Source organism: Canis lupus, chromosome 19, assembly GCF_011100685.1.
Source record: "Canis lupus familiaris isolate Mischka breed German Shepherd chromosome 19, alternate assembly UU_Cfam_GSD_1.0, whole genome shotgun sequence".
Taxonomy (NCBI): domain Eukaryota; kingdom Metazoa; phylum Chordata; class Mammalia; order Carnivora; family Canidae; genus Canis; species Canis lupus.
The window spans coordinates 17,989,128-18,003,305 of NC_049240.1; the positions used below are offsets into that span (position 1 = coordinate 17,989,128).

A 14,178-nucleotide genomic window follows, 5' to 3' on the forward strand; every position below is an offset into this window, starting at 1 on the left:
TGAGGAACCTCCATATGTTTTCCAGAGTGGCTGCACCAGTTTGCATCCCTACCAACAGTGTAAGAGGGTTTCCCTTTCTCCCTGTCCTCACTAATATCCATCATTTCCTGACTTGTTAATTTTAGCCATTCTGACTGGTGTTGGCAGTATCTCATTGTGGCTTTGATTTGTATTTCCCCAATTCTGAGTAACGTGGAGCATTTCTTCATGTGTCTGTTGACAATTTGTGTGTCTTCTTTGGAGAAATATCTGTTCATGTCTTCTTCCCATTCTATAATTGGATTATTTGTTCTTTGGGTATTGAGTTTGATGAGTTCTTTATAGATCTTGGAGACTTGCCCTTTATCTGATAGGTCACTGGCAAATATCTTCTCCCATTCTGTCGGTTGTCTTTTGGTTTTGTCAACTGTTTGATTCCTTTGCTGTGCAGAAGCTTTTTATCCTGATGAAGTCCCAATAGTTCATTTTTACTTTACGTTGCCATTGGCAACGTGTCTAATAAGAAGTTGCTGCAGTGAGATCACAAAGGTTGCTGCCTATGTTCTTATACAGGATTTTGATGGATTCCTGTCTCACATTTAGGTCCTCCAACGATTTGGAGTCAATGTTTGTGTATGGTGTGAGGAAATGGTCCAGTTTACCTAGCACCATTAGTCCAACTAATGCCACTTCTACTTTAGCAATCCCTGAGTGTAGCTCTGAAGAAACAAAAACAGCTGTGGGACAGGAATGAAATTTGGACTTAAACCTGAGCTCAAACCTCAGTTTGTGTGAATTTGGGTAAGCTACTTAACCTGTTTGGTGTCAGGAGGTATGTTTGAAACGTGAATATTCATACTTATACTCTCACAAGGTTGTCTTGAATGTTAAATAGTACGTAAAACACAAAGTAAAGTGCAGTGTCAAATATAAGGTCCCACAGTATCTGCTCTAATAACAGTTAATATCATAGCTGTTCTTAATGTTATGAAATTATTAATATTAGGTAGATAATAAACTCTAAAATGGGCATAATAATAATATCTCATGAGGTGTTAGGATACAAATTAAATTAGAAATAGGTAAAACACCAACTCAGTGCCTGAATAAAGGTGATCTATTATTACTAATACTATTCCAGTTCTTCAGAGACGTGGTCTCAATACTCTCTAAAAATCCATCAACTAAATCCATTTCTTGGAAGAGGTGAGCAACAAATTGTCATAACCTAGGGCTTATCCTGTATAAAGGGATGGCTTCCACCAGAAGACCAGAGTTTTAAGCTGCCTCTATGGCAAACTAGAGCTTCGACTTGGCCAAATTCAACTGATGAAATAATTTATATGGCTAGGGACACCTGGGTGGCTCAGTGGTTGAGCATCTGCCTTCAGCTCAGGGTGTGGTCCTGGGGTGCCAAGATCGGGTCCCACATCAGGCTCCCGGCATGGAGCCTGCTTCTCCCTTTGCCCGTGTCTCTGCATCTCTCTCTCTCTCTCTGTTTCTCGTGAGTGAATGAATGAATGAATGAATGAATGAATGAATAAAATCTTTAAAAAATAATTTATATGGCTATGTATAGGAATTTACTATTCTAAACCAAAGAACCAACATTATTGGCTATTTTATAATGGCTTTTCACTGCTTATTTTCATTTTAGAAATGGTTATACTAGAACTTGCTGAATGGAATCATCTCAGTACATAACTGTGGTAAGAAATTCAGCGTTTCATAGAACACATCCAAACTACAGGGCAAATAATTTTTTTAAAAAAATAAGACAATACTTTGCATGGTATTGGGTGTGAAGCATGAAATACTCTTACTTTTCATGTCTGGACTTATTTCCTCAAAGTATGGACAGACATAAAAGGGTAAAAATATTTTTAAAGATCTCACAACTATTTAGGATGCTAAAAACCAGAGAAGTCTGTATGGATACTTACTTTAACACATACAATAGACATATCATTTCTTTCTGCTACAGTATTTGAAATCAGTTTTTTTTTTTTTTTTTTAATTTATTTATGATAGTCACAGAGAGAGAGAGAGGCAGAGACACAGGCAGAGGGAGAAGCAGGCTCCATGCACCGGGAGCCCGATGTGGGATTTGATCCTGGGTCTCCAGGATCGCGCCCTGGGCCAAAGGCAGGCGCCAAACCGCTGCGCCACCCAGGGATCCCTGAAATCAGTTTTTAAAAGAAAACTAAATATTTGCTAAAATTAACATCTCTATCTCATATTCTCACATACACTAGCTTCCTCTGACTCAGTTGTGGCTTTTAGTCTTTAAAAAAATCAGGTTGGGTCTACTGGAACTACTGGAAATCAAGCAGTGAACATAAACAAAAAAGAAAAAATGCACTCTCTTTTCAATTTTTTTAAAAACTGCATTAGATTAGAATTCTAAATAGTTTCTGCCAAATGGGTAGAACCATTCTCTTTGGCCTATTGGCAACATGTACATGCTACTACTACAAAAAGTGCCAAGTTTTCATAAGAAAACTACAGAGTGAATATATAGCTTGATATTTTTATTAAGATGCTGAAAATTCACAAGTAGCATAACTAATTTAATATGGGATTGTGATGAAATAGATTTCTATTCAAATTCTAATGCAAGTAAAATTCTATTCAAAATTTAAAATCTGTTTATTTTTCTAAGAAATACAGTATCTGTAAGAAAAATAATAACAATACAGTCATGTACTGTAATAAACAATTTATTGAATGTAATGTGTCAAGCATTTAAATGCTATACTCTTGCATTTAATCCTTGAAAACTTGCACAACATAAAATTTTATTATCATCTTTACTTTTTTTGGAAAAATAATTTGTTCGAATTCATGCGGGTAGTAAATAACAGAGCCAGAATTCAAACTTACATCTGTCCTACTCTAAAGACCATGCTAGTAACTACTCTACTCTTTTTCAAATCTGAGTCTTTTTAAAAATATGGATTCCTAGGCCTGACTCCTTCTAAGATTCTGATTCAGTAAGTCTGCAGCAGGACCAGGAGATCCTTGGTTTTCCAAAGTTCATCTGGTGATTCTAATGTATAGTTAGATTTGGGGAGTACAGAACTAGGTCAGTCAGTTTTTGCCTCCTTTAAATTGTATATATCACAAAACCAAATAAATCTGAGAAATCCATCTCAGATTTCTAGAGTTTCATTCCCACCTGCCTACATTCAGATCAGCGTCCATTGACCAAGGCATAGATTTTATTACAAGAAAATTGGTTTAAAGTGGCTTTTGATGGAAAAATTGATGGGAGGGGAGGTTAAGAAAAAAAGCGAACTGGGAATGAACTATCTTGTAATTGGATAGAACTTGTCCAGTCTTAGGGAATATTTTTCTTTTCATTCTTCTGTCACTGAAGAAAAAAGAAAGGAGAACTATTGAGGGAATGGAGCAAATATCTGTGGAAAATTTAATATCAACTACGAAGGAAGGAAAACCAACAGTTTTATACTCCAAGTATAAAAATGCAATTATTTACAGCTGAGAGGTTAAATAGGAACATCTGATGCCAAAGTAGAATAAGGTCCTAGAGGAAATCAGCAAATACTTGAGAGACTACTATGTGCAAGGCATTATATTAAGAACTGAGGGGCACCTGAGTGGCTCAGTGGTTGAGCAACTGCCTTTGGCTCAGCTTGTGTTAGGAAATACTTTGTGTGTGCAGGTTGTGATCCCAGAAGTCCTGTATCAGGCTCCCTTCAGGGAACCTGCTTCTCCCTCTGCCTATGTCTCTGCCTCTCTCTCTGTGTCTCTCATGAATAAATAAATAAAATCTGTTGTTATTGTTTTTTAAAGAACTGAATTATCTATATTCTAGAGAACACCTGACACCATCAGAAAAGGAACAGTGTAATCAAAATCTAAGTATTAGTTCTGGCTGGAAAAAGCCACTGATGCCCTGATGAACTAGGCATTTGAATCTCTACTCTTTTCCAAATCTTATACTAAGAACTATTGGCTTTATTGTCTAGTGTTATTTAAGCTAATGGTTTTAAATTAAAATTTTTTTCCTATAATAAAATTTTAGGGAAATTCACAGTTATAAAAAGTATGTAACTTAAAAGAATGATTTATAATATTTTATGTTTTATAGTTTACAAAGCATTTTCGGTACCTACATTTCTTTTTTTAAAGATTTTATTTATTTATTTGAGAGAGGGTGAGAGAGAGGGAGATCATGAGCAGGAGGGAAGGGCAGAGAAGTAGATTCCCCACTGAGCAGGGAGCCCAATGCAGGGCTTGATTCCAGGATCCTGGGATCATGACCTGGGCTGAAGGCAGACGCTTAAATCAATTGAGCCACAAAGGCACCCCAGTATCTACATTTCAATTAGAAAACAATTAAGCAATTTTACAAAGTAAGCAGAATTGGTATCAATCATAATTTGATGAAGAGGAAAATGAAACTTAGAATGGTTTGGTGGCTTGCTTTAGACTAGAATCTATTAAGTGGCAAATCAAGGACTCAAATTCAGACTTTCTAACACTGGGTTCACATGCCAGATAGTTTAGCCCTAGATAATACTAACCCAGGCATTAATGAAATATAACTGAAGTACAACCAAACTATTTTCTGTAACAATTAAACTGTATACTTACAATGACAAAAAAACAAATGCATAGGTATTTCACAGATCACGAAAGCTGGAAGAAACTACTAGGTTCTATTCATAAAAGAGCCAGAGAAGCCAAAGCCCTATGTACCAATGGGCCCAAACCACAAGTGAGCTTGGGCAGAACTGGGTTTGGAAACTAAGGGCTCACTTAAAACAGTCACTGGGTCAAAATCTGCTTTTGTACGCAACTTCAAGCTTAGATTGGTTTCTGTATTTTTAAAAGGTTGTAAAAAACAGGAGAAGGAGAAAGAGGGAAAGAAAGATGACAGGGTGGGAGGGGATGCAACAGAGACCATATGTGGCCTGCAGAACCTAAAATATTTACTATCTGGGCCTTTAGAGAAAAAGTTTGCAGACCTTCATTTTAAAGAAAAAGAGAGATACTGAGACCTCAGAACAAAAAGAATACTACCCATAAACACTAGTATATCAGATAAAAGACAATTTAAAAATGTAGTTAAAACTTCTCTATAAAGAAGGAATAAAAAGCAAAATCCTTTTCTTTTTCAAAACACTAAAATGTTTTAGAGTAAACTGTTTTCAGGTTTTAAACAACTGTGTCATCAGGAATTTCTCTGACTGGAGAATCATGGAATTTACAACTTGTCTATAATGTGCAAAAATGTAAGAACCAGAATAGAGAATTCTATTATGAATGCCAAAAATAAAACTTACCTTGCCTACATAGATATATAATCACTTCCTCAAAAAACAAATCAAACTCTGGCCCACACTACGAGTAACATTGGGTATTAGTTGTCGGTAGTGACCCGAGATGACTTCCTACTGCAGTGCCAACCACAATTACTTTTACAGCCAAATGTACCACATATGAACCTTTATAAACATTAAATCTGTCTCCTACCACCATAGTGGCCAAAGTAGCATTTTTTAAAAAATTACTTTAGTTCTAAATTGTATCTGTAAAATAACTAAATCAGTGGTTACACTACTAAGTTCTTTATTAGCTTTCCCTTTCCTTTGGAATCACATGCTCAAAACACCTTATATTCTTTCTGATAAAATTCCCCTGGAAAGAACACTATTTCAAGTTAATGATTTTAACAGAATGCCCAATGCTGTAAGCACTAACTCTTATAGCAGTTACAAGAGGGTGACATTTATTATGTGTGTGTGCACATGTATGGAAAATTGTGTCAAGTTCCATTCCTGATATGGAGATACTAAATAAAGTCCTGCTTAAAGTGTGGTGTGTGAGTTGATGATTTGAAGATTTTACAAAAAACCCCAACATTCAGGTATTCAGGTGAGGAGAAAACCTGTCTATTCCTTCTTCCAGATTGTTAGCATCTGCAGGAAAAACTGCCTATGGTCCTTGTCCATTTAGGTATACTAACTTGGAAACAGTTCCTTGAAAGGTATTTTATTTATTTATTTATATTGGCTTCTCACTGTGCTTTATAATGCTGGGCCCAAGGATGTAGGGGAGATAAAAACCATAAACAGGCCTTGGAAGGCAAACTCACTGGGAGAAGGGAGGATAAAAGTATAATGTTGTCCATTAGGTCCCTTTATTCCATAAACTCAAAAACAGTTCAAACATTTTCACTCATATTTTAATGCAACCAAGTTTCAGAATCTGGAATGGACCATATGCAGCTGTGGGAAGCCTATCAACAGGTATTGATGAAGCACAAGGGCATGTAGAATTAAAAAGAGTATTCTGAATGCTTGCAGCAACATTTTATTCTTAATATTCTTTATTGCAAACATAGTATGTCCGTCATGCCATGGGTTTTAAAGAGGTTGCGATCTAGCATTCTTCATACTGTTTTACAGGAAAATGTGAATTAGAGTAATTAATATACAACTCTATCTACATAAAACAAATGTGGGATTTGCTAAATATTTTTAGAGATGAAACACATAGAAATTTCAAACCCAGATCAAACCCAGAAGTCTGAATGAGTAAGTTCTATTGGAAACAATGTGGTTTCTCCCAAGAAAACAGAAGTCTTACATAATACAGAGATTTCATAATTTATGTTTTAATAAGCAAAATTCCAAAGTAATTCACCATTTGGGGTATTGTGTAAGAATGTGAATGGAGGTACATTTGTTTTTAAATAAAAATTCATTATATTTACTAACAGACATGAAAGAAACCTGGGAATCTGACAGGGATTTATAAAGGTAGTGTAATAAAGAGTAGTTATCCTTAAAAACTAATTTAAGGGTTTTAAATTAGGGTTTAATTCAAGGGTTTGAATGCTTATAAACGAAATTCTATATTTGTTCCTATAGTGTTAATGAAGGTTCAAATAACTACAGAGATGATTAAACAAGATCTGATGACATAAGAACTATCATAGCATGGACAGAAGACATGAATAGACATTTTTCCAAAGAAGACACACAGATGGCCAAGAGACACATGAAAAGATGCTCAACAACACTTATCAGGGAAATGCAAATCAAAACTACAATGAGATATCATCTCACACCTCTCAGAATGGCTAAACACACACACACACACACACACGAAATAATAGGTGTTGGTGAGAATGTAGAAAAAAGGAACCCTCTCGCACTGTTGGTGGGAATGCAAACTGGTGCAGCCACTCTGGAAAACCATATGGAGGCTCCTCAAAAAAGTTAAAAATAGAGCTACCTTATGACACAGAAATTGCAATAGTAGGTATTTACTCAAATAATACAAAAATACGAATCCAAAGGGATGTACCCTGATGTTTATAGTAGCATTATCAATAATAGCTAAATTATGGAAAGAGCTCAAATGTCCCTTGACTGATGAATGGATAAAGATGGTGTGTGTGTGTGTGTGTGTGTGTGTGTGTAATGGACTATTACTCAGCCACAAAAAGAATGAAATCTTGGTATTTGAAAAGATATGGATGGAGCTGGAGAATACTATGCTACTCAAAATAAGTCAGAGAAACACTTACTATATGAGTGTTTCTCATATAGTGAAATACTATATGATTTCACTCATATGTGGAATTTAAGAAATGAGAACAAAAGGGTAAAAAAGAGAGAGAAGCAAACTAAGAAACAGACTCTTACCTAGAGAGAACAAACTGATGGTTAACAGACGGGATGGGGGTGGGGGAATGGATTAAATAGGTGATGGGGATTAAGGAGTACACTTGTGATGAGCACTGGGTGTTGTATGGAAGTGTTGAATGATTATATTGTACACCTGAAACTAGTTAACTTTATGCTAACTAACTGGAATTTAAATAAAAACTTAAAAAAGAATGATCATAGTATAGTTGGCCCCTTGCCAACTATAATAGAAAATGATATAAATTAAGAGAACAAATGTTTCAAAAATAACAGCCCAACAAGAACTTTAGGAGACACACCTACATGTTCACTTTAGAATTGAGCAGAAAAGGGTTAAAGTAAAAATTAAGTTTCCATTCCTAAATCAGAGAACCTTTGTTCTTACTACCTATAATACTACCTCTAAATATTTACTACAGAAGCTGAAGGAAATTCATTTAAGAAACTAGGACATTTGCTTTTAAAGAATCCCTGATAAGAGGCTGAGGGGAGGAATGGAAGAAAGTCTCCTTACTTCTTAAAATCACAAGCTCTCTTCTAATTAAAAAGTAATCTTAAAATATTAACAGATGCTAATTTTAAGGTTTATGAAGAAATCATTTACCTAAAATGTAATGAAGTAGTTTTCTCTGCAGCTAATATGAAAGGGGGTTTTGGTTTGTTTTGGTTGTTGTTTTTAATTCCAAAGCTTTTGGGTATGTTTAAAGTTGAATCAAGTTCCCACATAAAATACTGATGCCTCTCATTTTATGCTGGGAGGGCATGTTTTATTTCAACTAGCATCAACATGCTATCATTACAGTAGCTCATTCCTGGATGGGGGAAATGAAAGAGATTTCAGGAAAGCTTAAAGAAGGCATTCCTTTTCCCTCACCTCCCACACGGCTATGGCAGTAAATTCAAATAAGAATTTGGGCCACTGGCTCCCATTCTTTCCCCTGCTACATTTCTGATGATGTAGAGACTGGTTTTTGGGTTTCGGTTGCTGAGACTGAATTATTATATCTTTCATCTGTAGCACACTATCACGAGGTTCCTCTCTTACTTAATATTTCCTTTTAGCCCCAGTATCTGGCCACTGGCCCCTTCCCTCCACCTTCACTGAAGATGAAAAGCTATGTGTTTGGTACAGGGCCTTGTGTGTATATTCATCCTTGAATAATACATATTATTTCATTTGTATGTTTAACTTACATAAATAATATCATGCCATATATCTTGTTGTTAGCCCTTTTCAAGAATCTTTTTTTTTTTTAAATAATAATCTATCATGGTTTTAAGTTCTCTTTGTGTTGTTGTAGCACTATGAGAGGGAAAAGTAATACATCTAGGAGCTGGCTTGGTATTATCAGCAAAGCCTTCATTCTATTACAAGCCGGTCTGACACTTGGTTGGTATTCTGCTGACCATGAGTCATTTTATAAAACACCAACATCAGAAAAGGCCACTCTGTGTCCATAATGAATCAAGACAAACACAGACCACTTCATAATCATGTTTGAACATAGACAAAATATGAACATTGTCCAAGCCACAAAAACAACCCAAAATTCCCTATCCTGGCTAGTAAGAATGACTGCTACTTCTCTGCCAATTACAGCTTTGCCTCATTCAAAACCAATCCTAGAATTACCTCTGTTTTCTGATAGCATCCAAGCCAAAGCAAAGTCCCACCTTTAACCCTGTACCCATCATCTAATGTTAAGTTCGGCCCTTGTAAGTGCTTCCCAACATCCTCTTGCTGAGATGTCCCACAGTCCTCCACAGTGTGGGTTACCCCTGCCCTACAAGTAATAAACCCAATTTGTTCCACTACAGGTTTGTGTTCCCAAGGGTCTCTGGTTAGAGGGCACTGCCAGCAGTTATTTTACTGCTTCTGACTGCTACAGGTGCCATAGGATGCATCCATCATATCGTACTTAACCATTCCCCTAAAGATAGACACTTTGTCCTCAACTCTACCAAAAACAACTCTGAGGTAAACATCCTGGGTATACTCCATTATAGACTTGAGCTGTGTTTCACTGTAGTATATCCACAGATAAGGGATTACTGAGTGACAAATTATAACCATACTTTTGCCTAAGGATTATGAGATTGCTCTTCAGACCAGTTATATCAGTCTAGATTTCCCCTGGTGGTACTTATGTCCCACCGTCCCAAATCTTCACCTACATTTTGATTTACCTAATCATTTTTTAAAAACTTCCTTCCAGACAGCCCTGGTGGCCCAGTGGTTTAGTGCTACCTTCAGCCCAGGGCATGATCCTGGAGACCTGGGATCGAGTCCCATGTCGAGCTCCCTGCATGGAGCCTGCTTCTCCCTCTGCCTGTGTCTCTGCCTCTCTCTCTCTCTCTCTCTCTGTGCCTCTCATGAATAAATAAATAAAATCTTAAAAAACAAAACAAAACTTCTTTCCAGTTAGATGGGTGCAAAGTGATATGTTACTATTAATTTAATTGGCATTTCTCTAATTACTTATAAGGTTGAATATCTCTCTTCATATACCTGGTGGTTCAGGAGCCTCCTTCCATGATGTGTTAAGTAATAACCATTGCTTTTATCTGTATATTTCTCTCCCTTTCTTATTCTTGAAATTGCAAGGATTTCTCACAGAGTCCACATGTTTATTTCTTCTCAGCTTTGATGGTGCAAATATCTGCTTCCAATCAGTCACTGTTATGTGAAGTTTGTTTTATCCTAGAAATCACCATACAGAAATTCTGAGTTTTGCCATTGTAAAGCTACCAATTTATCCCTGATAGTTGGTGCTTTTGGAGTAAAGTTCTTCCACAGACCAAGGTCACAGAGATCTCTAACATTTTCTTTTATTGGCTCGACAGTTTTACCTGTCACCTTTAGGTCTTTGTTCTCTCTGGATCTCATATAGTACATGATGTGAGGGAGCGGTCCAAATTTATTTGTTTCATCTAGTGAACAGGTCTTCCTAAGAACTTATTTTTTTTTTTTTCTTCCTAAGAACTTATTAAGAAACACACCTCTTCCCCACTTTGGGTCTATTTCTTTTTTAATTTTTATTTATTTATGATAGTTACACAGAGAGAGAGAGAGAGACAGAGACAGAGACATAGGCAGAGGGAGAAGCAGGCTCCATGCACCGGGAGCCCGACGTGGGATTCGATCCCAGGTCTCCAGGATCGCGCCCTGGGCCAAAGGCAGGTGCTAAACCGCTGCGCCACCCAGGGATCCCACTTTGGGTCTATTTTTGAGGACTCATCTCTTTCATTTGTCTGCTTCTGTGCCAGTTCCAAACTATTTTCATTATTATGAATTAAAATCTGGTCAAAATACAATTCTTCTTCCATATATATTTCAAAATAGACTTAACTATTTGTGGATTTGTATTCTTTATCACAGTCAGTTTGACCCCTGCCCCCACCCATCCGAATCCTATTAAAATTTTTATTGGAATTGCATTTGGTGAGAATTGACATCTTTGTTTTATATGCCCCACCAGTGAGTCTGTTATAGTTCCTCATTTATTCAAGGCTTCATTTATGTCCTTCAGTAAATTTTTACAATTTGTTTTATAAAGTTGTTACGCATTTTTTAGGTTAATGTCTAAATGCATTACAATTTTTATAACTACTGTGAACTTTGGACTGTAGTTACTGCTAGTGTGGAAAAACAAAACTATTGATTTCTGAAAGTATGTAAGTTATTTCTGCAAGTTCTAATGCTTTGTCTATGTAGACATTATATAATCTCTAAATAAAGACTTATTTTTTCCCTTTTCCCCCTCTCTTCTCTATCTTTATTTCACTTTTTTTTTTTTTTTTTTTTTTTTTTTTGCTTTTTGGATTAGCCAGATCTATATGAAAAATATTACTAGGGGCACCAGGGTGGCTCAGTCAGTTACACATCTGCCTTTGGCTCAGGTATGGTCCCAAGGTCCTGGGATCCAATCCTGCTTCTCTCACTCCCTCTGCATTTCTCCTTGCTTGTTCATAGCTCTCTCTGTCAAATAAATAAATAAACTCTTAAAAAAAAAAAAGTTGTCTAGCTTTGTCAAAAACTTGTTTAAAGTTCAAAGATTTAGTTTTGATGTTTGGTACAGGTTTTAGTATTTAACCTTTATCAATTATAATTTCTTTCCATTCCTAGTTTCCTAGAGTTAGGACTATCAGTTGTAAATTAGAGTTAAATTTTATCAAATACTTTGAAAATCTTCTTTTAGGTAATTATATAAGTTTTTGTCTATTATATATTTTCACTATTACTATTATTCTAGTTTCATTGATTAATCTATTAATCTAGTTTCATTGATTTCTCTTATGTTAAACCATCTTTGCTGTCCAGAGATAATTACATTTTTTAAAAAAATCTGTTGGATTTAGTTAGCTAACATTTCATTTAGAATTCCCACACTTGGGGATCCCTGGGTGGCGCAGCGGTTTGGCGCCTGCCTTTGGCCCACGGCGCGATCCTGGAGACCCGGGATCGAATCCCACGTCGGGCTCCCGGTGCATGAAGCCTGCTTCTCCCTCTGCCTATGTCTCTGCCTCTCTCTCTCTCTCTCTGTGTGTGTGTGTGACTATCATAAATAAATAAAAATTAAAAAAAATTTAGAATTCCCACACTTACTACTGTAAAAGACTGACTTAAAATTCTTTTCTGTTGTACTATCCTTTTGGAATTAAAGTTATTCAAGTCTTGCAAAATTAGCCAGAAAGCATTCCCTCACCTCAACTTTTTTCTTTTTCTTTCTTTGATTATTTCCTAGAGAGAGGAGCTTTATCTCCTGAAAATTTAGTAGAAGCATCTTGTGGGATGCCTGGGTGGCTCAGTGGTTGAGCGTCTGCCTTTGGCGCAGGGCCTGATCCTGGGGTCCAGGGATAGAGCCCTGCATGGGGCTCCCTGTGGGTAGCCTGCTTCTCCCTCTGCCTGTGTCTCTGCCTCTCTCTGTGTGTCTCTCATGAATAAATGAATAAAATCTTTAAAAAAAAAAAAGTATCTTGCGTAAGTTATTCAACTTGGGGAAGTGCATCTGTCTGTTCAAGTGTTTATTTCAGGTGTAAAATTTAGGGAGAGCTTTGATTATCATTTCTATTTCTTTGACAAATATTTTATTAAGCTTTCTATCTTAAAAAATAATTTGCTTTCTGTTTTCAGCAGTCTCATACAAGGAAATTAGTCACAAAGAAGTTTTTGACAACTGACATTCTGAATACAAATGAGATTCCTAAGAACTGGTACTTAGACTTCGTACCCTAGGCCCAAAGTGCCCCTAAAAAAAGGAGCTGTCTAGCAAAAAGCTCTGTTCTTACTCTATAAAAAATTATTTGTCCATATATAGATAGCAGCTTGAAAAATGTGGACTTACAGGACATCTTAATAGGAAAAATCTTCTGAGTATTTATACACCAAAAATAAGAAGTAGTATTTAGTATTTAGTAGTTTTCAGCAGTAAGGGACCTAAATAGTAAATTCAACAGCAGAAAATTTGCTTAAGACCCCATAAAGTAAGTGAAAAATTTTTGTGTCTGAACCTGATTTTTTAATCTATTTCATTTTGATGGTTTACATCAATGCTCTTCTTTTAACTAGTAGATTACAGGCATATAAAGAAATGGGCTCAGGTATAGATTAAAGAGGAAATATTTCACAAAAAATGTGAAAAGTTATTAGGGATATACTTGACAGCTAAGTTTAAGATTTCTGAATAGTGAAGACTAATGAAAGTCTGTAGAGTTAGCTAATTATATTGCAACTATGAAATTGAAATGATGGAACCTTTTCTCATGGTTTCAACTACTACATTATTCAATATAGCTTGTGTATGCTATCCCATAAGGCCATAACAGGATTTTTATAAACTGTTAGGATGAATGCTGACGTGCATCTTACTTTGTTTATCACTCAACTCTGGCCAAAAGGCACTAATTAGAGTAGTTCTGCTACACAATGTTTATATACTAATTATCCTACTTCCTAAACCAAATGTTCCAAGAACTACTAAGAATGCATGGCAAAAAGCCACTGGTTGCAGCATCAAGTATGCTGTTTTACAAACAAAAAGAACAATAGACTCCAAAAGAAAAGAAATAATAGAAAAATTAACATATGATATAAAGTGTGGTGAACAAGACAACTGTATTTTCCTAAAGATGTGGTGAGTGTTATTATGTCAAATAGCATAATAATTTTAGTAAGTACGGAGACTTCCAAAATAAAAATTTAGCAACAAAATTTAATAAAAGAAAATATAAATTTAGAAACTAAAATATTACATGCAGTAAAGGTACATACACACAAATATGTTTTATATTCAAGGCATATTTATGGGAAATATTAGGAAAAAGGAAAAAATTTCAAAGAAAAACACAAATTAGTATTGCAAAGCCCTATTTTTGTACTTTAAATATTTACTGAGTGCCTTCTATGGGCAAGACACTATGATTCCAAAGATGAGCAAAATGTGTTTCTTGCCTTCAAAGAGTTTGTAGTCTGATGGGGAAGGTGTTCAATTAACCAAGAATAAATACAGTATAA

At 35.8% G+C, this 14,178-nt stretch overlaps 1 protein-coding gene and 1 long non-coding RNA gene across 8 annotated transcripts in view; one reads left to right on the top strand and one right to left on the bottom strand.

Annotated features, from left to right (window-relative positions):
* Positions 1-14,178, bottom strand: part of SPATA5 (spermatogenesis associated 5) — a 351,344-nt gene that overhangs the window by 149,486 nt on the left and 187,680 nt on the right. The gene's annotated exons all lie outside the window — the stretch shown is intronic.
* Positions 558-14,178, top strand: part of LOC119877275 — a 61,481-nt gene continuing 47,860 nt past the window's right edge. For both annotated transcript variants that reach the window (XR_005373960.1, XR_005373958.1), the window contains exon 1: positions 558-780. This is a non-coding gene — a long non-coding RNA (uncharacterized LOC119877275). The remainder of the gene's footprint in view (positions 781-14,178) is intronic.